The following is a 24,344-nucleotide window of genomic DNA, read 5'->3' on the forward strand; positions in this document are numbered from 1 at the left end:
ATAGGTCTATTTAAATTGTTTACCTGACCTTGACTTAGCTTTGTTAAGTGGTATATATCAAGAAAATTATCAATTTCAACCTTTGTAGGTTTTTTAAAAAAGAGCTAATGATTTTTTAGATTTCCTTATTGACTATTGTGTCTTCCTTTTCATTTCTTATTTCATTGATTTGTATATATTCTTTCTCACTTTTAGTTTGCATGAGAGTTTGTTTTCTTAAAGAACCAACTCCTGGTTTCCTTGATTTATTGTATTGTATTGTTTTCTTTGTTCCTAATTGACTTTAGCCCTGAGTTTGATTGCTTCCTGCAGCCTCCTAGGTGTGTTTTCTCCTCCTCTTCCTCTTCCTCCTCCTTCTTTCTTCTATTCTAGAACTTTCAAGTATACTTTTAAATTGCTAGTATGAAAACTCTCCATTTTCTTATGAAGAAATTAGTACTATGAACTTTCTCTTAGCACTACTTTCATTGTGTACCATAAGTTAGTGTATGTTGTGCCTTCATTTTCACTGAATTCTAGAAAGTCTTTGACTTATTTATTTCTTCTTTGACTCAGTAGTCACTGAGCAGAGAGTTGTTCAGTTTCCATTAGTTTGTACACGTTCTGTTGTTTCTGTTGTTTCTGTTGTTGTTGATTTCCAGCTTTAATCCATGGTGATCTGATAAGATACAAAGCATTATTTCAATTTTCTTGTATCTGTTGAGACTTGCTTTGTGACCAAGTACATGGTCAATTTAGAGATGGTTCCATGCAGTGCTTAAAAGAATGTATACTCTTTCGTGTTTGGGAATATGTTCTGTAGATATCTGTTAGGTTCATTTAATTTGTTAATTTGATTATGTTCTGCTTAGTTTCTGTTTCAGTGACCTGTTCATTGGTGAGTAAGTGTAGGCTGTTCAAGTCTATCACTCTTAATGTATGGGGTTTGATGTACAATTTTAGCTTTAGTATTTGATATGTTTTATAATATGACAGTGCGGTGCAACAGGAGGGATGCCTTAGCAGGCTTATGCTGAGGCAACCCCCCAAAGATATCAGCAATATGACAGACCTAATATAAAAGGAACTTTATTTGGGAGGAACAAAGAAGGTCTGGAGAAGGGAGTGGAGGCACAGAAAGGTGACAAAGAAGGACAGAAAATGAGAGGAGAGAGGGAAGGGAAGAGACCAGCTTGGAAAATGTAGAGAGAGAGGAAGAAGATGGAGAGAGGAAGAAGATGGAGAGGGGGAGGGGAGGGGGAGGGGGAGGGGAGGGGGAGCGGGAGCGGGAGAGGGAGAGAGAGAGAGAGAGAGAGAGAGAGAGAGAGAGAGAGAGAGAGAGAGAGAGAAATAGGAAGGGGGGATGGAGAGTACTTTTAAACTTGAGTCAGTCTAGTACCTGGCTGTTACTAGGCAATGGTTCAACAGAGCCTAGAGGAAATGCTAACAGTAATGTGGGTGCTCTTGAATTTGGGGCAAAGATATTCAGAATTGCGATGTCATCTTGCTGGGTTTTTTTTTCCCCTTTGATGAGTGTGAAGTATCTTTCCTCATCTCTTTTGATTAAATTTGGTTGAAAATCATTTTATTAAGTATTCAAATGGCTACTCCAACTTGTTTCTTAGGTCCATTTGCTTGGAAAATGTTTTTCCAACCTTTTACGCTGAGGTAATGGCTATCTTTGATGCTGAGATGTGTTTCCTGTATGCACCAAAATGAAGGATCCTATTTTTGCATCTGTTCTGTGAACCTATTTCTTTTCTTGGGGGGAATTGAGTCCCTTGATGTTGAGAAATAGTAATGAGTTATGATCATTAATTCTTGTTATTTTGATGTTGGCGGTGTTAGTGTGTGTGTGTGTGTTTCCATTGTTTTGGTTTTGCTTTTGTGAAACCATTTATTTCCAATGATTTCTTGGGTATAGTTAAACCATTTGTGATGGAGGCTTTTTTACCCTAGTATTTGTGGACAGCTTTTGTTTAAATTTGTTTTTGTCATAGAATATCTTGCTTTCTCCAGCTATGGTAATTGAAAGTTTTGTCAGTTACAGTAGTCTGAGCTGCCATTTGTGGTTTCCTATAGACTATAAGACATTTACCCAGGCCTACCTGGGTTTTAAAGGCTCTACTGAGAAGTCTTGTGCAATTCTGACAGGTCTACCTTTATATTTATGTGTTACTTGGTCTTTTTCCCTTGTAGCTTTTAATATTCTGACTTAATTCTGTACATTCAATGTTTTGATTATTATGTAGTTGAAAACTTTTTCTTTCTTGTCCAACCTATTTGGTGTTCTATAAACTTCTTGTACATTTATAGGCATCTCTTTCTTTAGGTTAGGGCATTTTATCTTATGATTTTTGCTGAAAATATTTTCAGGGCCTTGGAGCTTAGAATCTTCTTCTTTTCCTATTATTCTTAGGTTTTGCCTTTTCAATGTGCCCCAGATTTCCTGTTTTGTGTTAGGAATGTTTTAGATTTAGCATTTTCTTTGACTAATGTATCAATTTCCTCAGTCTTATCTTGTATGCCTGAGATTCTCTCTTCCATCTCTTATACTCAATTGGTGATGTCTGTGACCATAGTTTCTGTTCTCTTACCTACTATGATAGTGTGAATATTGTTGGCCTAGCAAGTAGCCTATGAAGAGTTGTGGCCTTTTGGAATAGGTGTGGCCTTGTTGAAAAAAGTGTGTCACTATGGGGGTTGGGCTTTGAGACCCTCCTTCTAGCTTCCCATGAAACAGTCTTCTCCTGGATGCAGTTGATGATCAAGATGTAGAAAGGAGGTTCCCCACTTTAGACTCAGCAATCAGGAGACAGAGTCATGCAGATCTCTGAGTTCAAGGTCAATCTACAGAGCAAGTTCCAGGACAGCCAAATTTAGGCAGTGAAGGTGTTGGAAAACAGAAAGCTGGTGATAATGTAATTGAAAAATGAGGGCTTGTTCCAGCTCCAGCAAGCATCAGAACTAGGCAGCTTCAGCCATTTGGCTCTGGCTTTAGAGACAAGAATAGAAGGGATCACTGGGATAGTTGATGCTGGTTGGCTGGAGCTAAAAAAAAATAGTGGTGATGAGGAAGAGACCAGCATCACTGAGGTGACATCTTCTGGGAACTGTTTTGTGAGAGCACAAAGAAGTTGTGTTCCAGAGATAGCCAAGGTTGTACCTCCTGCAGAAGCTGTATTTGATAATGTGTAAGAGCCACCCAGGTGCTACTGGTTTTGAAGGCATGAAGGGGTCATGAAGAGCAGCTGAGACTTGGCACTGTGACAGGCCATGGAAGCCCACTGGTGAAGGTTCAGCCTCACTTGCAGATGACAGTCTAGGACTGAAAGGGTCATGAAAAGAAGTTGAGGCTTGGTGTCATAAAGTGAGCTTTGAGGGGCTATTGGTGAAGCCTTGTTGCAGTGAAAAATCCTAGCATATTAGAGATGTCCATGAGATGTACACTAAGAACAGAGGCAATAGTGGAGTGGAGTCAACCAGATTCTGGAGTGCTGTCTATATGTGATAATTGTAGCTGCCCTGGTGTAGTGTGTTCAATGTATCAGTGGTCACATCATTAAAGAAAATTACTTTCCTCTATCAATAGGTATCAAATGACAATAACTCCTTAGCTAGTTGTGGAATTTTGTTCTTTTTCCTGTTTATCAATTTTGTATGACTGGAGCTTGCGCAGTGCTTGTGCATGCTGTGGAAATCACTATGAGTGCACTATATGTGCAACTTCCAGGTTGTATCAAGGAAGTAGTATTTTTAGTTGATGCTATTCACTACTTCTGTCTTTTAAATTCTTTTTACCCACCTTCTCTGCAAAGATTCATAGGCATAGAGAAGAGAGGGGAGATACGTATGTCTCATTTAGGTCTGTGAACTTTATAGTCTCTTATTGTTTGTTCATTGACCAGTTGAGGGTCTCTTTCTATTTCAAGGAGAACTTAATCTGATGATTGTTGAGAGATGCTGTGGTCTATAGGTGTAGCAACTAGTTATTAAGATCAACTTATATTATGTCTCTTTAGCAGAATCATTGTATCAGGCACTCTAAGGCAGATGACCTAGCCTAAGAATTTTGGGCTCTTTGAACAGTGCCAGATATCATGAAAACCCTAAAAGTGAAGTAATGGAATTCATATCTTGGTGGTTATCAAGCACTCTCTAATAGGACTTACAACTGACTCAACAACAGGGAAATTATGTATTAGACTGGAAACTTAGCCAACTAACAAGGCCTAGTGAAGTCATGGATCTAGGAAGAAAAACTAATTGCCATTATACTAACCAGTGTAGTCCTTGTCCACATTCTAAATATTTCACCTTATACCCACACATAAATTTATTTCCTACCCACTTCTCAAGGAAATATCTCTTTGCAACAGATGGAAAGAATTACAGAGAACTACAACTAAACAAAATGTTAGGCTGTGGAGACCAGTCCTAATTGATTCATATTTAATACAATTCCAGAATCTGTGGCTCAAGAATCATGTGCATGAGTGGGCAGAAAAATTGCAAGAAGCAGAGGAACTGGAAGTTTGCTATAAGAGTGTGTTCTGTAAAAGTGTCTGAAGGTACACTCACAAAGTCTTACCAACATGGCTAACTAAATGCAATCTGAACTAGGATGACATATTGGTTATTTTAATTGATATGTCAATATGGGTGACAGAATCCTCAGAAGACCTCTATCCTACACAAATAAAAGAACATACCAATTGGTAATCCTATACCAATATTAGGCTCTGAAAATATATACATACAAGTAACAATAAATGGGAAGTTTTGAAGGAAGAAATGGAAGGAGGGAAATGATATAATTTTATTAAAATCTCAATAAATAAATGAATTAGTTAAATTAAAACAGTGTCCGGTAAGGGTTCTGTTTCATGGGATGAACTGTAGGGTCAGAGTGGTTGAGTACTCTAATAACATTCATTTCACTATTGCAGTAATGGCCATGTATTAGTAGGCCAGTTGTTGTTATAGATTGCAAGATTCACAGCTCTGTTAGATAGTAGATTAGTCTTCTTTTCCAGTAGCATGACTATCACCTTCCAGCCTTGTGAAAGGTAGCTAAATGGGATGAAGATTCCAGGTAAATACCAGCTTGCTTTCTTATGTTCTGTGATTCAAATACATAGTGACCACAACAATAGGGTACTCTTGTCAAGTCCTGGAAAGTAAACAGGAGTATTATCAATAGACTGTGATGTTAGGGGTGGGGTGGGGATCTATAGTACCTTCTTGGTCCCAAAGCTCAAAAAAATGTAACCCATTTCTGGATGTTGGGGTATAGGCTCCTTGTTGTAAGGTAAATGCATTAAATCTCTTTTTATACATGTATGTAATTTAAGGGAGCTTCTATAGTTGTAAGTTTCCATATGGGCTTTTCAAAGGCCTATAATATTAGTTATCTCTTCTTATATTCCTTTTGAGATACTGCTATTTTTTACCGATGAGTTTGGAGAGACAAACATGTCAGTAATATAGAAAATTGACAAGGACATACTTAGTGGAAACGCTTTCTTAGATGTCTGTGAATGAACATAAATAGATTGGGACAACTGATTGGAGATAATTTTGGCACCAGACTGCCACTTAGGAATGTTTGGTCATATGTGACAATAAACTTGACTAGAAGTGACTTGAACAAGTAAGACATTTTCCCCACACATTGAAAAATATGCAACTGTTATTTTATTTCAGTAGGTCAGTGATAATCAGCAGCAGCTTGTCTGTGATTCCCTTTGGCTGCGTCTCATGCATATCACAATAATGGGCCCCATTGTCTGTTTTGATTTAAGGCAATTTATCTCAATCAAAAGCAGAGAAAATGAAAGGGCGAAGAGCGATGTAAGTTTGGAGAGCAATAAGCTCTCTAGACATTTTTCCCCCAAAATACTTCCATTTGCGTCTCAAAATGCTAGACTAGTGTCTTAAGAATGTGATGATTTTAGACACTATTGCATATGCCAGCAAGATTTTGCTGAAAGGACCCTGGTATAGCTGTTTCATAAGAGGCTATGCAAGTGCCTGGCAAATACAGAAGTGGATGCTTACAGTCATCTAAAGGATGGAACACAGGGCCCCCAATGAAGAAGCTAGAGAAAGCACCTAAGGAGCTGAAGGGGTATGCAACCTTATAGGTGGAACAACAATATGAACTAACCAGTATCCCCAGAGCTTGTGTCTCTAGTTGCATATGTAGCAGAAGATGGCCTAATTGGCCATCACTGGGAAGAAAGGCTTCTTGGTGTTGCAAACTTTATATGCCCCAGTACAGGGGAATGCCAGGGCCAAGAAGTGGGAGTGGGTGGGTAGGGGAGCAGGGCAGGGGGAGGGTATAGGGGACTTTGGGGATAGCATTTGAAATGTATATAAAGAAAATATATAATAATAATAATAATAAAAAGAACGTGATGAGATGGAAAATGAATTGGAAAGAAAATATTTGGTTTATGACTGCTTTAATGAAGGATGGCAAAAAAGAAGTAATTAAAATGCAGTGCTTTCCAGTGTATTAAAGCTATTTCTAAATGTCAGTCTTTGATTTCACAATTCCATATTCACAGATGGTCCACTCAGATGAATTTTCAGTGATACTATACAGAGCAGTTGAGATGCCTTCTGTGGTGCTTTGGGGTTTCACAAAGCTTCAAACTTGAAGGCACTAGCTCAGTTAATCTAAGGTCTATCACTGCTTTCCCAGCATATACCCCTCCACATAGCTTAAAACTGACTCTTTTGCTGTAGAAGAGATTTCTCTACTATGCAAGTGTAGAAACTCATAAGTACTTGCTTGGAATGATGCCAGGGCAGTCTGACTATATGACGTCAAGGTCATACTTCACAGTAGGTGGGATGTTTACATATCTAGCTAGTCCATGCTTATTCCAGTTCTTGTAGAAATCAAAAAGGCTTTAGTAATTTGTATCAGGACTTTTAGGCTCAAACATGGCATGGAAAGGTGTCATAATGTTTTGTTTATGCTTAGGGATATCTAGAACCTGGAATTGGGCTGACTATGGAGAAAGATTGCAGTTTAATTTTATTTTTATTTTTATGCTTCAAGTATTAAGGGAGCTCTTCATTGCCAAGATGGTGCTGTGTAGTCATGTGATTTTATGGAACACTTTTATAATGTGGCCAGCCTTCTTGAAGTATGTTATCATATTATTTATCCATTTGACATGTTTATTATAGCAAGATTATCACGTATATCATTAATAATTGTACAAATTATACAATGAATTTGTAATATTTAGAAATGAAAGGAAAATAAAATGTTTTTTTTTAACCAATATTAGTTTTCAGAGTTTCTTTACTTTATTTCCTTTTCAGTGTGGTTCTCAGAGAAGTTATAAATCATCCCAAGCACTAGCATCTGTGGCTCACAGTGCTGCAACAAGCTAAGCCAAGCTAAGCTATCCTAAACTAAATCTCCTCTCCTCTCCTCTCCTCTCCTCTCCTCTCCTCTCCTCTCCTCTCCTCTCCTCTCCTCTCCTCTCCTCTCCTCTCCTCTCCTCTCCTCTCCTCTCCTCTCCTCTCCTCTCCTCCCCTCCCCTCCCCTCCCCTCCCCTCCCCTCCCCTCCCCTCCCCTCCCCTCCCCTCCCCTCCCCTCCCCTCCCCTCCCCTCCCCTCCCCTCCCCTCCCCTCCCCTCCCCTCCCCTCCCTTTCTCTCTCTCTCTCTCTCTCTCTCTCTCTCTCTGTCCCTCTCCCTCTCCCCCTCAATCTCTCCTTTGCTTTTTTGCTTCATAACTCAAAAAGAGGTGATTCTGTGAAAAGTTCCAACAATCTGTGTCCAGAAACAGCCTGTTTACAAGAAGCATGCTTTGTTACATTCTTTTTAGCCAACAATTAAAACTCTGCTGAAGGAGGAGAATTTGATAGTTTTCTAGCTATGACTATGTCTGTGTGGGTATGTCTATGTCTAATTTGGGAGTAATGTTTTAGAAAGAACTACTGGCAGAGCTCTGAGGTATATTCTGAAAACATGCTTCTGTTGCTAAGAGTAGTATTGTTTAATACTCATTTCCAATTTTGGGGCTCATATCTACCTTAGTTGATTTGGTTTTCCATAGAGAAGCACTTGCTTATTAGGAACTCTCAGATTCTACCAGATTTCATTGAGAATAAAAAGCAGAGAAGCCAATGATTCTCTCAACAATCAGTGTGTGACAGATACATGAATTTTCAATCAATTGATTCCCATAAAGTGACTCAGTGGGCCTTCTTCAAGTTAGTGTCAATCAAAAGGATAGGCTTTTAAAGTAACAGGGTTCCAAATATAAATGACCAAACAGTACACTGCTTTGTAGAGTCTCTAGATCTAGAAGATGGGAGCTAATAGAGGGGTGAGTCTTGTGAGGTAGCCCAAGAGGGCTTAACTCCCTCATAGGACTGTACAACTCACAGATGCCTATAGAGATCTTCCAGACAATCTACATTGTAGTCCTGGCTCACAGTAACCCTGGGCACTTGATGGTTGAATTGCAACAGTGAAGAGAAATGAAGATGGCTTTTGTCTTCTCCAGATCTTATTCCATAGTGTTTCAGAGAAAGAGAGATTTAAAGTAATGAATGAGAAAGGAATTCAAGAAGAGAGTTGAGCTTGACAGTTCAGGCCACGATCTCAATACTTAGAGGAACCTGAGGTACGAGGACCATGAGTTGATAAGCCAACTTGGGCTAAATAATGAAATATTGTCTCAAAAACCAATAATAGTAATAATAATAATAATAAACACTATTATAAAACAAAAATAGAGTAAGAGCAAAGAAAAAAACAATTAGCTCATTTCTAACATTTCCAAGTCATGGTTTTAAACCTTGAATTGATTGGAAAGTTAAACATTAATTTAAACTCTGTGAGCTATTATAATACCTGGATGTAGGTCATGACATTGAAGGAGCTGAGACAGCTAAGGGGTTTGCCTGAGGGATCTTCAAGGAGTAGGTGTCAGTATTCTGTCTGGACTCCCCCTTTCCCCCAGTTACCTGGCAACATCCAGGTAGGACTGGCCCGCCTTAAAAGGGTGGCTTGGCCCCTCCTATCTCTCTTTCTCTCTCACTCTTGCTTCCCACTTGCTTCCTCTCTCCCCATTTCCTTTCCCCTCTCTCTCCACATGGCCATGGCTGGCCTCTACTTCTCTACTCTCTCCTTCTCTCTGTCTTTCTCTGCCTCTACTACTCTCATAACTCCCTTCCCCATGCTCTGAATAAACTCTATTCTATACTATACCATTGTGTGGCTGGTCCCTTAGGGGGAAAGGGATGCCTTGGCATCAGCCCGCTGAGGCACCCTTTCCCCCCACACCCACCAGAACATATCTTAATAGCTTGTTCTCTTTTTATGATCACAACAGTAGGAAGGGAGGAAAATTAGAGAATTCATTATTAATTTTTAGCACTTATAGCAAATACTCATGGGACTTGTTAAAAATCAGGACTCCTGTTTCAATAGGTCTGAAGGAGTGACTCTAGGCTCTGAGGATTTCACCTCTGAGTTTCCAGTTCATATTTATGTTGATGTTGGTGATCGAGGAACAGATATTTGCAAACCATTGTTAAGGGAAATAAGACTATCTGTATCTTTAATACACTTTAGCAGACAAAATGATATGCATTAGAAATAATAAGTGAAACATCATGTGTAGAATGAATGATCCCCTGTGAAACAATATTTGTTTAATAATTATCTAATATAATATAGTTATATAATTGATTTATAGTAATTTTAGTATGAAGTCAGATATCACTGGGTGTATGGAGGGAATTTGAATCTGAAAGTTATATTTTTCCAAGTATTTTATTAAATATATGCATCAAAAGATGTGATGTGGTTTTAACACGCTGTGTTTTGGCATACTCTTTTTTTTTAATATTTTTTATTACGTATTTTCCTCAATTACATTTCCAATGCTATCCCAAAAGTCCCCCATACCCTCCCCCCAACTTCCCTATCCATCCACTCCCATTTTTTGGCCCTGGCATTTTCCTGTACTGGGGCATATAAAGTTTGCGTGTCCAATGGGCCTCTCTTTCTAGTGATGGCCGACTAGGCCATCTTTTGATACATATGCAGCTAGAGTCAAGAGCTCCAGGGTACTGGTTAGTTCATAATATTGTTGCACCTACAGGGTTGCAGATCTCTTTAGCTCCTTGGATAGTTTCTCTAGCTCCTCCATTGGGGGCCCTGTGATCCATCCAATAGCTGACTGTGAGCATCCACTTATGTGTTTGCTAGGCCCCGGCCTAGTCTCACAAGAGACAGCTATATCAGGGTCCTTTCGGCAAACGCTTGCTAGTGTATGCAATGGTGTCATCGTTTGGAGGCTAATTAAGGGATGGATCCATGGATATGGCAGTCTCTAGATGGTCCATCCTTTAGTCTCAGCTCCAAACTTTGTCTCTGTAACTCCTTCCATGGGTGATGGCACAACTGGTTGTTATCATGTAGAAGAATGCAAATCGATCCATTCCTATCTCCTTGTACTAAGGTCAAATCTAAGTGGATCAAGGGACTTCACATAAAACCAGAGACACTGAAACTTGTAGAGGAGAAAGTGGGGAAAAGCCTCGAAGATATGGGCACAGGGGAAGAATTCCTGAATAGAACAGCAATGGCTTGTGCTGTAAGATCAAAGATTGACAAATGGGACCTCATGAAACTGCATAGCTTCTGCAAGGCAAAAGACACCGTCAATAAGACAAAAAGGCCACCAAGAGATTGTTAAAGGATCTTTACTTATCCTAAATCAGATAAGGGACTAATATCCAATATATATAAAGAACTCAAGAAGGTGGACTCCAGAAAATCAAATAACCCCTTTAAAAATGGGGCTCAGAGCTAAACAAAGAATTCTCACCTGAGGAATACCGAATGGCTGAGAAGCACCTGAAAAAAATGTTCAACATCCTTATCAGAGAAATGCAAATCAAAACAACCCTCAGATTCCATCTCACACCAGTCAGAATGGCTAAGATCAAAATTTCAGGTGACAGCAGATGCTGGCGAGGATGTGGAGAAAGAGGAACACTCCTCCATTGTTGGTGGGATTGCAAGCTTGTACAACCACTCTGGAAATCAGTCTGGCGGTTCCTCAGAAAATTGGACATAGTACTACCGGGGGATCCCGCAATACCTCTCCTGGGCATATATCCAGAAGATGTGCCAACTGGTAAGAAGGACACATGCTCCACAATGTTCATAGAAGCCTTATTTATAATAGCCAGAAGCTGGAAAGAACCCAGATGCCCCTCAACAGAGGAATGGATACAGAAAATGTGGTACATTTACACAATGGAGTACTACTCAGCTATTACAAAGAATGAATTTATGAAATTCCTAGGCAAATGGTTAGACCTGGAGGGCATCATCCTGAGTGAGGTAACACAATCACAAAAGAACTCAAATGATATGTTCTCACTGATAAGTGGTTATTAGCCCAGAAACTTAGTATACCGAGATATAAGATACAATTTGCAAAACACATGAAACTGAAGAAGAACGAAGACCAAAGTGTGGACACTTTGCCCCTTCTTAGAATTGGCTTTGGCATACTCTAATCAATCCAAGCTTAATGCTCTTCCATCTTTCTTTGAAAGCTAGCAGCTTGCCTAGGCATGTAAGCATGTTATCTCTCTTCTGAACCATCCTACAAGTTTATTCTTCTTTCAATAGCTTCACGATTTGGAGTTGCATCTTCTTAATTCATATTTTGAAGTCTCACTCACCAGTCATGCAAATGTAACAGTATTATAAAGTAAACCTTTAACGGAACAGGAGATTAGATGTGTAGGTTAAATATAACTGGCTCTTTATAAGAAGAGAAGATTAGGTCATGGACATGTACACACAAAGCTGAAAAACCTGGGCAACAACAGCTGTCATAACAAACTAAATCTATCAACACCTTGGCCTTGGATTCACTTGTACAATACACTTCTATTACTTGTATTTTTTATGCTGTTTTGTTGTAGCAACTCTAACAAAACAATTGGTTCACAGTTTTTTGTTCACTCACTTAGAAAGCACTTACCATTCCCTACTTCAATGCATTTATGTTTCTTGTTAACCACTATACTGTAACCTTGTTGTACTAGCTTTTATGATGACAAACAATAATATTAATATTAATGGATCAAGACTACAATAATATTAACTTTTTCCATTTTCTATAGATCAGAAGTCTGGTACTGCTCTCTAGGAGCTCAAATGACATGTTGGTAAAATTTTGGAAGCTCTAAGGGGGGAATCTACTGCCTTGTACTGTCAGATGTTGGCAAAGTCAGTTCTATGTAGCAATGCAACCAAAGGCTCTCTTTCTTTTCTGGTTGTCAATTTGCTACAAAGAGTTAGAATCAGAGCCCAAACAAGCCAGCCAGCTGTTTTGATAAGTCAATTAAAAGTACTGAATCAATAATAAAAAGAACTAAGAACGATTTATTCATTGTGGCCACACCGGGAAGAGGCACAAGAGATCCTATTAAACCACCCCCTCCTTGCACAGGTTCATTTGAGTCCTAGCATGAGGGTCATGTTTAAGTAGGGGATAAGCATGATTGAGGAGTCCTAGTCAAGGTATAATTGTGTCCGTCATCATAGCCTCAAGTCCTTTTGACTACAAGGAATGTGGTCTGATATACTGTTGGCATTGTGTGAAATCTCTTCTTTGCAGGAGACAAGTTTCCCCTCTGGCTGGCTGTAAGCATTTCCCTTTTATTTCTCTCAGCATGAGATACCTGGAAAAATTCTAGTAGGTGAGGTGCTTTGTTTCAATAATCCAGATCGCCAGAGTGAGGAACGTTAAGCGTCGTATTAGAAAATACCCCTATTCTGTCCAGGTAAACTTCAGGATGTCCTCCCCTGTTAGAAGTCTTCAGCATCTCAGAAGGAGCAGTGTTTCCTCATGGGGCACTTCTCTCACATTCTGTCATCCTGTTTCCCTCAAACTGAAACAAAATCTTCTGTACATTTGAGGTTAAATCTGGTTCTGTGGGATAGAACAGTGTAACTGTCCCATTCAGGTTTATAATGTTGGTTAATCTGCCATGGAAGAAAACAGTCATGTATAGGTTATGGAGACAAGGGTGTGGGACTCCTATACTTAAGGATAGATTTTACTCTTTGTGCATTCTTCATATCTGACAGGGTTTGAAATATAGATTCTTAAGTGTATTTAAGCAAGCAAACAAACAAACACACAAAGAAACCTGAACATATGGAAGGGTGAAAAGCAGGATTTTAAAAAAAGAGAGAGAGAGAAACTGTTAAACAGTTGAACAGTTAAGGTCACATATGACCCTTGAAGAGGACCTAGGTTTAATTTCTACAGCAGTCCACCTGTATTTACACACATTCTCTCCCTCTCCCTCTCCCTCTCCCTCTCCCTCTCCCTCTCCCTCTCCCTCTCCCTCTCCCTCTCCCTCTCCCTCTCCCTCTCCCTCTCCCTCTCCCTCTCCCTCTCCCTCTCCCTCTCCCTCTCCCTCTCCCTCTCCCTCTCCCTCTCCCTCTCCCTCTCTCTGTATGTGTGTGTGTTTGTGTGTCTCCATCTCTCTAACAAATCAAAAAAGGAGAAATCTTTAGAAAGAGTTTAAGAACAGAGAGAAAGAAAGATTAAAGGAGAAAAGGGAGAGGAAGGAGTTAATATATGACCCAAGAAAGTCACATGGTCATATAGAGAACCCATACTCAGACCAGATTACAAAAGGTATATTTTTGTGTGAAGAGACACACAGTGGAATTTAAGAAGTGTTTCAAATAGGCTTGAGTCATAATTCTTATGAGTTTAACTTTTATCAACACACCAATGACTAATTTAAAGAAGTAATTTCAATTAGTTTCAGTCAATTGTGTATTGTAATGTGATCAGAAATGAAATAATTTAACCAATTTTCTTTGGGCAGATTATAGAACCTATGATCTTTCATAAATTTTAAAGTGCCAGAATGAAATATTATTTAAAGCAATTTAATATTTTATGTAATTAGAAATTCCTGAAAGTCTTGAAGTGAGTCATATTATCATTTTATACATCTTGCAGAATAATGGCACCAACTAGAAAGAATGTGCTGTTGAATGAAACTCTATCCTTTTGGGAAAAAATGTGTATTTTACAAATGTCATTTGATGGTCAAAATACTAAAGTCATTACCAGATGTAGTTCCAATATCAGCAAAAAGAAAGAAACCTTTCAGAGGTAAATAGAATTTCTTATATATTACCCCAAAAGTGCACTGTTGAGAACATAACCTCTTTCAGGTATTGGTTGGGTTTTATGGAGATATCCTTGGATAAAATGCAAAGAACTTACTCAGCATCAAGTAATTACTGAAGTGGGATGGTTCATAGCACATCTGAGAAAAAATATGATGTCCTTGATTTAAAAAATTGCAGGGTCACTAGGGAAGCTAGGAATTATAGCCCTAAGCTTGTTTTCCTCTTGGGTTTGCATGTTTTTTGATTAACTAAATGCTCAGGGTTGTAGTAAGTGCACAGGTTTTCTGTCATTGGTTTCTATGGCTGATAGTCTAAAAATCTCTAAGATAAGCCTTGCAGCTAGGTATTTTGTTGATAACTTTTTTTTTATTCCTTTTTAAATTTGAGTAGAAAAATGTTAGGTTCTTCAGGTTAATATTTCAATTCCAAACACAGTAAATCATTGCACCTGAAGTGTTTTGCTACTATGGTAACCCACAATTCTGAAGTGCGTAGATGGTATTTATCATCTCACTGTGGGTGCAAGAATGTGCTCCCTAAAGGCTCCTAACAATAGAGGCTATGGATCTGGGCTAGGGATAATAAGAGGGCTGTAGGCAGATGGATGTCTGGGTTGAGTTTCTTTAGATTCATCCCACCTCCAAGTTGTCTGAGTTGCAGCGGGTTTTTTTTCCCCCACAAAGATAGATCTCAATTATTCGTGATAATTGAGTTCAAAGCAAGAAAAAAATTAAATCTACTGTTAATCAAAAACACTAATTTAATTACAAGTTTCAATTTCCCTTTCAGCAATATTTATTTAACAAATTGGCTGCAAAGAAATTAAACGAGTCTCTCTCTCTCTTGCTCTCTCTCTTTCTCTGACAAAAATGCCAAGATATACTAGCAGAGATGTTCTGGTGGTCTGGGTCATTTCTCAGGTTGAATAATCAACTTCTGAAATGTCTTAATTGAAAACAAGTTAAATTATGTAAAATCTCCAAACCAAAAGTATGAATTGTGGCGATACGTACAGTAAAGCACTTACATCTGGCTTTGATGGAAAGGATTCAGCAAAGCCATTGTATGTTTAGGTCCATCAGTAGAAGCTGAGAAATTGTTTTGAGACTGTATGAACCTTGAGCATCTGCACTTGATGCTGTGTGAGACCTTCCATCTGCACCAACCTTGGTCCTCAAACACTTCTAGCAAACTTGGAGTTCTTACTTTTGATTATGGCTAACCATGGTCAAAAGGGACTGAGATCTGTGTGGGTGGTCTGCTCTCACAGGGGGGCAAGTACAAGATAACTTTGGAAGTTGGAACCTTTCCCAGACCCAATTAACATTGTGTAATGTTTGAATAAAGTAACTAGAGTGAACTCGTTGGGAGTCAGCCTTTCCCAAGAGAACTAAACCCCTTTGCTTCTTCAGGAAACGAAGGCTAAGCATCTTGTTCAGCTTCTCTCTCCACTGCAGCACCTACAACAGACATATGCATCATAGAATGATTCATTATAATTGTTGCTGATTAAAATCGTTGTTCTTTGTATTCAGTTTAGAGTGGTTATATGGATTGGCTATGTGGGTCAAAAAGGGGCTGACATCGTTTAGAACACTAGATGTTGATTAGAACAGAGTATGACAGTGTATTAGGACCCTTGATAACCTGAGACAGATAACATTTCTCTGCTCTCACATTTTTATTTGCAAGACATTTTTCTATTATCAAATAGAAAAAAAAGAGAAATATGATGTTACCTTCTGATGTTGTGGTGTTCTGCTTTTTGGTATAATACTGAAAATCTAGTTTCTCTGTGAATTGAGAGACCAATACTGAGTTTATTTTTTCCAATTTTATATTTGATGTTAGTGATGCTGTATTAGTTCAGGTCCTCTAGAGGAACAGAACTTATTAGAGGAACAGGATTTATTAGAATGGTTTACAGGCTGTAGTTCAGCTAGTCCAACAATGACTGTATACCAAGAGAAGGTCAAAAAATCCAATAGTTATTCAGCTCACAAAACTAGATATCTTAGTTGGTCTTCAGTATATACTAGAAGTCCAAAAACTGGGCTGTAATGCTAGTTAAGGAATGAACTTGCTAGTGATAATGAAAGTAAGAAGGGAGTAGAGCTAGCTTCTCTCTTTCATGTCCTTTATATAGGCTGCAAGCAGAAAATGTGGTCCAGATAAAGGTGGATCCTTCTATCTGAAAAGATCTGCAATAAAAGTGGATCTTCCTACTACAAATAACTTAATTAAGAAAAACAATCTTCACAGGTACAACCACCCACTTGGGTTTAATTGATTTCAGGTGTAGTCAAGTTGGCAAACAAGAATAGTGATCCCAAGTACTATAGAAGCACAGTAGCTGAGAAAACTCCCCTTCTTGTTTGACTGCTTAAAAAGATACAAAGGGGTTTATTACCATTTCTGAATGTGTCATATTTATAATTATGAAATAAAAGTAAATACACTGAGTTAAGAGATCTTAAAACAATCTAAATAACATATTTACTGAAGTATTTCTGGAGCTACCTGCTTCTTTAGAACTTATTTCTCCATAGGGAGCACAATTGTACTTTCTAATTTTCCTCTTGTACCAACAGTGCCTGTGCTTTGGAGAGAGCTGCATGAAATGGTGCCTGTAATCCAGAGAGAGTTTCATTGTGAAGTTTATCCTTTCCACTTTGCTTCTTTGCTGCATGACCAAGTAGAAATGAAATCAAGTGATTTCCAGAGGTTTATTCTTTTTAAAAAGGTTGATCACTATATAACAAACTTAATCACATGTAAACTCTGATTTGAGAATTATACAAAAGGTTCATAGACTATGAAAATAAATAGCTAAAAAGTCAACTCTAGTTTTAAATAACATAGTCATAAAACCTAGAGAAAACATTATGGAAATGTAGGGATATTAGGATTTACATAATAGATGACATTTCTATGATGGAATTAACTATTTCTTTCTTATTAGATATTTTCCTAATTTACATTTCAAATGGTATCCACTTTCATGATTTCTCCTTGGAAAAACCCTCTATCCCACCCCCCCCCTTGCTTACCAACCCACCCACACCCACTTCCCTGTCCTGGCATTCTCCTATACTGGGGCATCCAACTTTCTTGGGACCAAGGGCCTCTTCCCCCATTGATGTCCAACAAGGCCATCCTCTGCTACATATGCAGCTGGAGTTATGGGTCCCTCCATGTGTACTCTTTTGTTGGTGGTTTAGTCCCTGGGAGTTCTGGGGGTACTGGTTGATTCATATTGTTGTTCTTCCTATGGGGCTGTCAACACCTTCAGCTCTTTTGGTCCTTTCTCTAGCTCCTCCATTGGGGACCCTGTTCTCAGTCCAATGGTTGGATGAGAGCATCCACCTCTGTATTTATCAGGCACTGTCTAAGCCTCTCAGGAAGCAGCTATATCAGGCTCCTGTCAGCAAGCACTTGTTGGCATCCACAATAGTGTCTAGGTTTGGTATCTGTATGTAGGGAGGGTCCCCAGGTGGGGTAGTCTCTGGATAGTCTTTCCTTCAGTCTTGGCTTCATACTTTGTCTCTGTATCTCCTCCCATGGGTATTTTGTTCCCCCTTCTAATAAGGATCAGAGTATCCATACATTTGGTCTTCCTTCTTCTTGAGCTTCACTTGGTTTGTGAATTATATCATGGGTATTGCAAACTTCTGAGCTAATATCCACTTATCAGTGAGTGTATACCTTGTGTGTTCTTTTGTGATTGGGTTACTTCTCTCAGGATGATATTTTCTAGTTGTATCCATTTGACTAAGAAGCTCATGAAGTTATTGGCTTTAATATCTGAGTAGTACTCCATTGTGCAAAGGTACCACTGTTGAGGAACATCTGGGTTGTTTCCATCTTCTGGCTATTATAAATAAGGCTTCTATGAACATAGTGGAGCATGTGTCCTTATTAAATGTTGGAGCACCTTCTGGGTATATGCTCAGGAATGGAATAGCTGGGCCCTCTGGTAGTAGTATGTCCAATTTTCTGAAGAACCACCAAACTGATTTCCAGAGTTACTGTACCAGCTTGCAATCCCAACAGCAATGGAGGAGTGTTCCTCTTTCTCCGAATTCTCACCAGCACCTTCTGTCACCTGAGTTTTTGATCTTAGCCATTCTAACTGGTCTGAAGTGAATATCAGCATTGTTTTGATTTGCATTTCCCTGATGACTAAGGATGTTGAACATTTCTTTAGGTGCTTCTCATTGTGTCCTGGATTTCCTGGATGTTTGGGGTTTGGAACTTTTTGCATTTTGCATTTTCTTTGACTGTTGTGTCAAAGTTTTGTATGGTATCTTCTGTCCCTGAGATTTTTCTCTTCCATCTCTTGTATTCTGTTGGTGATGCTTTCATCTATGACTCCTGGTCCCTTTCCTAGGTTTTCTATCTCCAGTGTCTCCCCTTTTGATTTATTTATTGCTTCTATTTCCATTTTTAGATCCAGGATGGTTTTGTTCAGTTCCTTCAGCTGGTTGGTTGTGTTTTCCTATAATTCTTTAAGGGACTTTTGTGTTTCCTCTTTAAGGTCTTCTACCTGTTTACCTGTTTTCTCTTGTATTTATTTAAGGGAGTTATTTATGTCCTTGTTAAATTCCTCTATCATCATCATGAGATATGATTTTAAATCAGAGTCTTGCTTTTCTGGTGTGTTGGGGTAAGCAGGGTACACTGTGGTGGGAGAACTAGGTTATGATGATGCTAAGTAGTCTTGGTTTCTGTTGCTTATGTTCTTATGCTTGCCTTTTACCATCTGGTTATCTCTGGTGTTAGCTGGTCTTGCTGTTTCTGACTGTGGCTTATCTGTCCTGTAAGCCTGTGTGTCAGTACTCCTGAGAGACCAGTTCTCTCCAAGAGGAATTTAGATATGGAGAGCTGTGGTACAGGGTCAGCTCTGGGGTACAGACAGAGACCAGAAAGATCCTGTCACCAGCTGATTCTTGTCGTTCCTGTGTTCTGATGGCTCTGGGAGGATCCCTCTTGGGCCAGGAATTTGAAGAGAAGTTGTGGTCTTATCTGTGCTTGCAGGTATGTAGGCACTCCTGGGAGACTATCTCTCTCTTGGTTGTATTTGTGTATTTATCTCTGTGGCCCAGAATCTGCTCTGGGCAAAGACAGAAATAGGAAGGTGCCTCTCCCAGATAGCTCTTTTGTTCCTGTGTCCTGAGGGTTCTGGATGGGTTCCTCTGAGCACCAGTGGTGGTCCTACCTGCACTCACAGGCTGATCCACACTCCTGGGAGGCTTGCTCCCTCCTAGCCCTATTTGGGTATGGAGCCCTGTGGCAGAGGATCTGCTCTAGGTACAGACAGAAACCGGAAGCAGAATTCAATTATTAACTACTAAGCTTCCACTGCATATAACACAATATACTTTTATGTCAGCTAGCAATTGAGTCAGATTTTGAAAATGAAGTATGCTTCAGAAGCATAATGATAAACGGAAAGATAACTTGCCCTTCCTATCCATCTATCTATCTATCTATCTATCTATCTATCTATCTATCTATGCATCATTGATCATTAACCACCTATCTATGTATCTGTGAACATAACTATCATTATCTATCATCAATCTATGTATTTAATATGTTTATCTATGTTTTCTATTTTGTCTTCTCTAACATTAAATAATCTGGTATCTTTACTAGAGATAATATATTTCTGTCACCCAGTTCTTAATGTGAAATGTCTACTGCTTTAAGAACTGAATGGAGCCTTTGTGTAGTTGAAATATGCTGTTAGTTTTATTTTTAGCCACAGTGTGGTGAACTGATATTTGTCAAGTATATGCTAACTCACAACAATACTTCTCTTGGAAAATGAAATTCTAAAGAAACAATTCATAAACAAACTTCTGGAAAATAGAGTCATAAATTGTTGTGCTACCAATATTTGTCAAGAAAATATGCTTTGGTAAATTTGCTTCTATGACATTCTCTCAGAATAAAACATGGACCTTCGCAATGAGGAGATATTTATATAAACTGTGGGCATCTTCTGCTGGCTCTCTAACACTGACATTCAAAAGGTAAAGGAAGCAAGACATTTATTCACTGTGGTGTTTGCTTTAGCAGCCTCAAGGGTGATATAGCCCGGAGTTCTCCCCTTTTCTGTGTACGACTCAATATGGTTCTCTTTCTTGAGGCACACACAGAACTGTAAGAATACATAATGCATGTAGGAGGTGTTTCTCCTTCCTTCCTTCAGGACAGTCATTTTCATCAATTATTAAAATCTGATAATAAATGCTGATTATCTGAAAGTGGACTAATAAATTAGGAACTTGGTAGATACATAGGCAATTTCTCTGTTGAAGGAGATTAGTATAAATTAAAGAGGAAGTTAAAGCATTTTTAAAAGGCCCTTGAGGCTTATCTGTAATTGCAATAAGCCTTTGATGCCTGAGATGGGGATAGCATGAGAACAGACTAGAATATATGAGCAGCAATGCAAAATGAGCTGTTGGTAAATGGCAAGTTGAATTTTAAGCTATTGCAAAGGTGTTAACAAGGCTAGTGCATTAATTACTTTTCTTATTGTTATGACTGAATGTCTAACAAGACAAATTTAAGGAAGGAAAGATTTATTTTGGCTCGCATATTGAGTGGATGTAGTCAATCGCTAAGTTAGCTTCCTCTAGTTTCCATCTATATTAATCTAGGACCCTGGTCCGTGGGAGTGTGACATTCACATTCAGGGTGTGTCTTCCCTCCTCAAATAAATATTTATGGAATTTCCTTCAAAGACATCTTAAGGGGTGTCTTCTAAATGTTTTTAAATCAAGGCAAGGTGACAATAAGCATTAACCATCACAATCAGAAAGGATGAAGTGATCAACATCATGAACTAGGAGATGTGGTCAAGCATGTCCTTCTATAGAATCATGAGAATGAAGTCTAATGTCCTGTGGTTGTAGCAGCTTAGAGAAAAAGGACTTAATGTGGAGGATGCTTACAGAGACAAACAAATAGGAGGTTGAGAGAACTATAGTCTCTATAGACTGCCGAGGGCCATGCAGGAGGAATGACAAGGGCTTTAGAAGTCCTGGAATGTGGCCCACGCAGTTAGCACGGCAAGATTGGGTGTGTCTCAGACAGTCATGGCCTCAAGGACATTATGCTGTTGTGGACTTCTGCTCTGCTTGTTTCCCCTCACAGCCCTCTTAGTCTAAGAATTGTATGAAAACTTTAAGGGGGCTTCCAGCTCCAACCAGAGCAGTATAACTGGCACTCGTGATAATAGTGCTAAATCTCTTTCAGGCATTGCTACTGGGGCAAATGAATGATTCAGTCACCACTCTAGGAAAGAATTCAGAAATGTATATTGTCAGTGATGACCACTACCCTTAGAAAGCATTAAAAAAGAATGGTAGTGATGTTTTTGATTCAGGCTCTGATGTAGCAATCTTAGGGTATCATTTGAAGTTCAGAAAGTCACACTCTTAACAGTTAAACTGGATTGGGGATAAGAACAATGGCTGACATGATTCTCACTGAGGCTGGACTGGTGATGACTGATTTCTTATGCCCATTTTTACTATCAGCTTTCTGATATGATTTAATAAAAATTGTTGATTAGTAGATATGCATTCTGAGGATTTAAAGCAGGAATGACATTATTTCTTATATAGAAGTTTAGATTTCTGATTTTTTTTAAAAGATTCATGTTGTGGAAAATATTAAAAATGACCAGCAGGCTTTCCTCGCAACTGCCAGCCACTCTTTGTCCTGGCGCAGTCTTGCCAGGCTACTCTCTGCCTGCCAACTCTCCTATGGGCCAGAGCTCCCTAATTCCCTTCACTGTCAAGCCAGCCCTATGGCTGGCCAAGCCACTGGCAGGCAATAGTTGACCTGTTATTGTCTGGTTGAGACTCTGACTCAGAGCTCCAAAGTCTCTCCACCCAGCTCACTAGGTTCTCACTGGCACATAGTTACCATGCCAGCCCCATCCATGCTTCAAATTCCCCGCAGCCTTTGTGGTGCAAATCAGGCAAACCCACGCATTGCTGCTGTATCTTTCTCTCTGGAACTCAGTCGAATCTCTGAGAGAAGAAAAACAACACACAAACTTAGCTCAGAAACAATGGTAAATCAATCTTTGGACGCAACAACTAAAACCTAATCTTGTAAACCTTATAAATCTGATTCCTCCGGTGGCAAATCCTGATGGATCTGATATGATTCCAAGAAACTCTAACAGCTATATCTTGCCCTTATGCTATCCTGGTTCCAAAAGCCCCTAACTCTCTCCTGCTTCTTCTCTTCCTCTGTCCAACCTGGAAGTCCCTCCCACTCGTCCAAAGATTGGCTCCTTTATTCACTAGGTGATTGGTTCATAAGAAGTCACCTGAGTATGTGACTCACTCCTTTTCCAAAGCCCCTCCCAGGAAAGCAGAATTAGTATCAAAATACAAACAGCACCAGGCCCATCCACAACAGATTCATATAAGATTGCCTTTAAAGATAAATAATAAAATAATTAATCTTTTCTTTGTAGCCACAGATTTTGCCTGCCAGTAAGAGAAATTGGCTGAGAAAAGTGTTTTCCTTGCTCACACTTTGCTAATTTTTAACAAGTTGCTTAGTTGCAAATGTACATAGGTTCCTGGGAATAATTTGTTTGCTTTGCCTGTACTACCTAATGTTATTTCTTATAAAGGTATTGGGGAAGATCCTGTTTTTGCATAGTCATTTACGAGAAGAAAAAAAGAATGTAATAGCACTGTAATTATATACTATGTGAAAGGTTTTGCTGAGATATATGCTATGGAATTAAGAAAAAAAAAGTATTTGTTGGAGCATGCGCCATCTACCAACTGTGTGTATACATGTATATATTTGTATATGTGACATACTTGGAGCCTGCTTTGTTTCCACCATTGTGTGTGTGTGTGTGTGTATGTGTTTAAATTTTCTTTTTCCTTTTTTCTAACCATCTGTACTGGCTGGTTTTATGTGTCAACTTGACACAGACTGGGGTTATCACAAAGAAAGGAGCTTTAGTTGGGGAAGTGCCTCCCTGAGATCCAGCTGTGGGGCATTTTCTCAATTAGTGATCTATTGGGGAGGGCCCCTTGTGGGTGGAACCATCCCTGGGCTGGTAGTCTGCAACCCTATAGGTGTAACAACAATATGAACTAACCAGTACCCCCTGGAGCTCATGTCTCTAGCTGCATATGTATCAGAAGATGACCTAGTCGGTCATCAGTGGAAAGAGAGGCCCATTGGTCTTGCAAACTTTATATGCCTCAGTACAGGGGAACTCCAGGGCCAAGAAGTGGGAATGGAGGGGGAGTTGGGGGACTTTTGGGGTAGCATTGGAAATGTATATGAAGAAAATACCTAATTAAAAAAAGACAATAAAGGAAAAGAAAGAAACAAACAAACAAAGAAACAAACAAATAAACAAAGAAACAAAGAAAGCTGAGCAAGCCAGGGGATGCAAGCCAGTAAGGAACATCCCTCCATGGCCTCTGCATCAGCTCCTGCTTCCTGACCTGCTTGAGTTCTAGTCCTGATATCCTTTGTTGATCAACAGCAATGTGGAAAGTGTAAGCTGAAGAAAACCTTTCTTCCCCAACTGCTTCTTGGTCATGATATTTGTGCAGGAATAGATACCCTGACTAAGACACCATCCCTGAAGAATTTATTTGTTTGTTTTGAGACAGGATTTCTTTATGTAGTCCTGGCTGTTCTAGAACTCACATTGTGGAACAATTTTAAATGATCAGTAAAGAGACTTACTTTCCAATATAAAATTACTTACAAAACAGAATATTTCCAGACAACTTGATAGCATGCTTTGCTTGGGACATCTGATTAAGAATTTAGACAAATTATTATCACAAATAATTATACAATAATGCATTTAAATATTGTGGGCTATATTTTTGCTGATTTTTCTTCTTGGACTAGTTGCTTTCAACTTCTAAAGTTTTCTTTAAATAATTCCATGTGGTGGAAACCAGAATTCTCAAGACATATCTACCAAATGAATAGATTCATTTATTTAATCATCAATAATTTGTTAAGTGCATCTTACCTCTCTGTGCTGGTTAGTTTTATGTCAACTAGACACCAGCTAGAACCATTTTGGAAGAGGGGACCTCAATTGAGAAAATGCCTTCACAAGATG

The sequence above is a fragment of the Mus caroli genome, unplaced genomic scaffold, assembly GCF_978045245.1.
Source record: "Mus caroli unplaced genomic scaffold, Mus_caroli_1 scaffold_9, whole genome shotgun sequence".
Classification (NCBI taxonomy): Eukaryota; Metazoa; Chordata; class Mammalia; order Rodentia; family Muridae; genus Mus; species Mus caroli.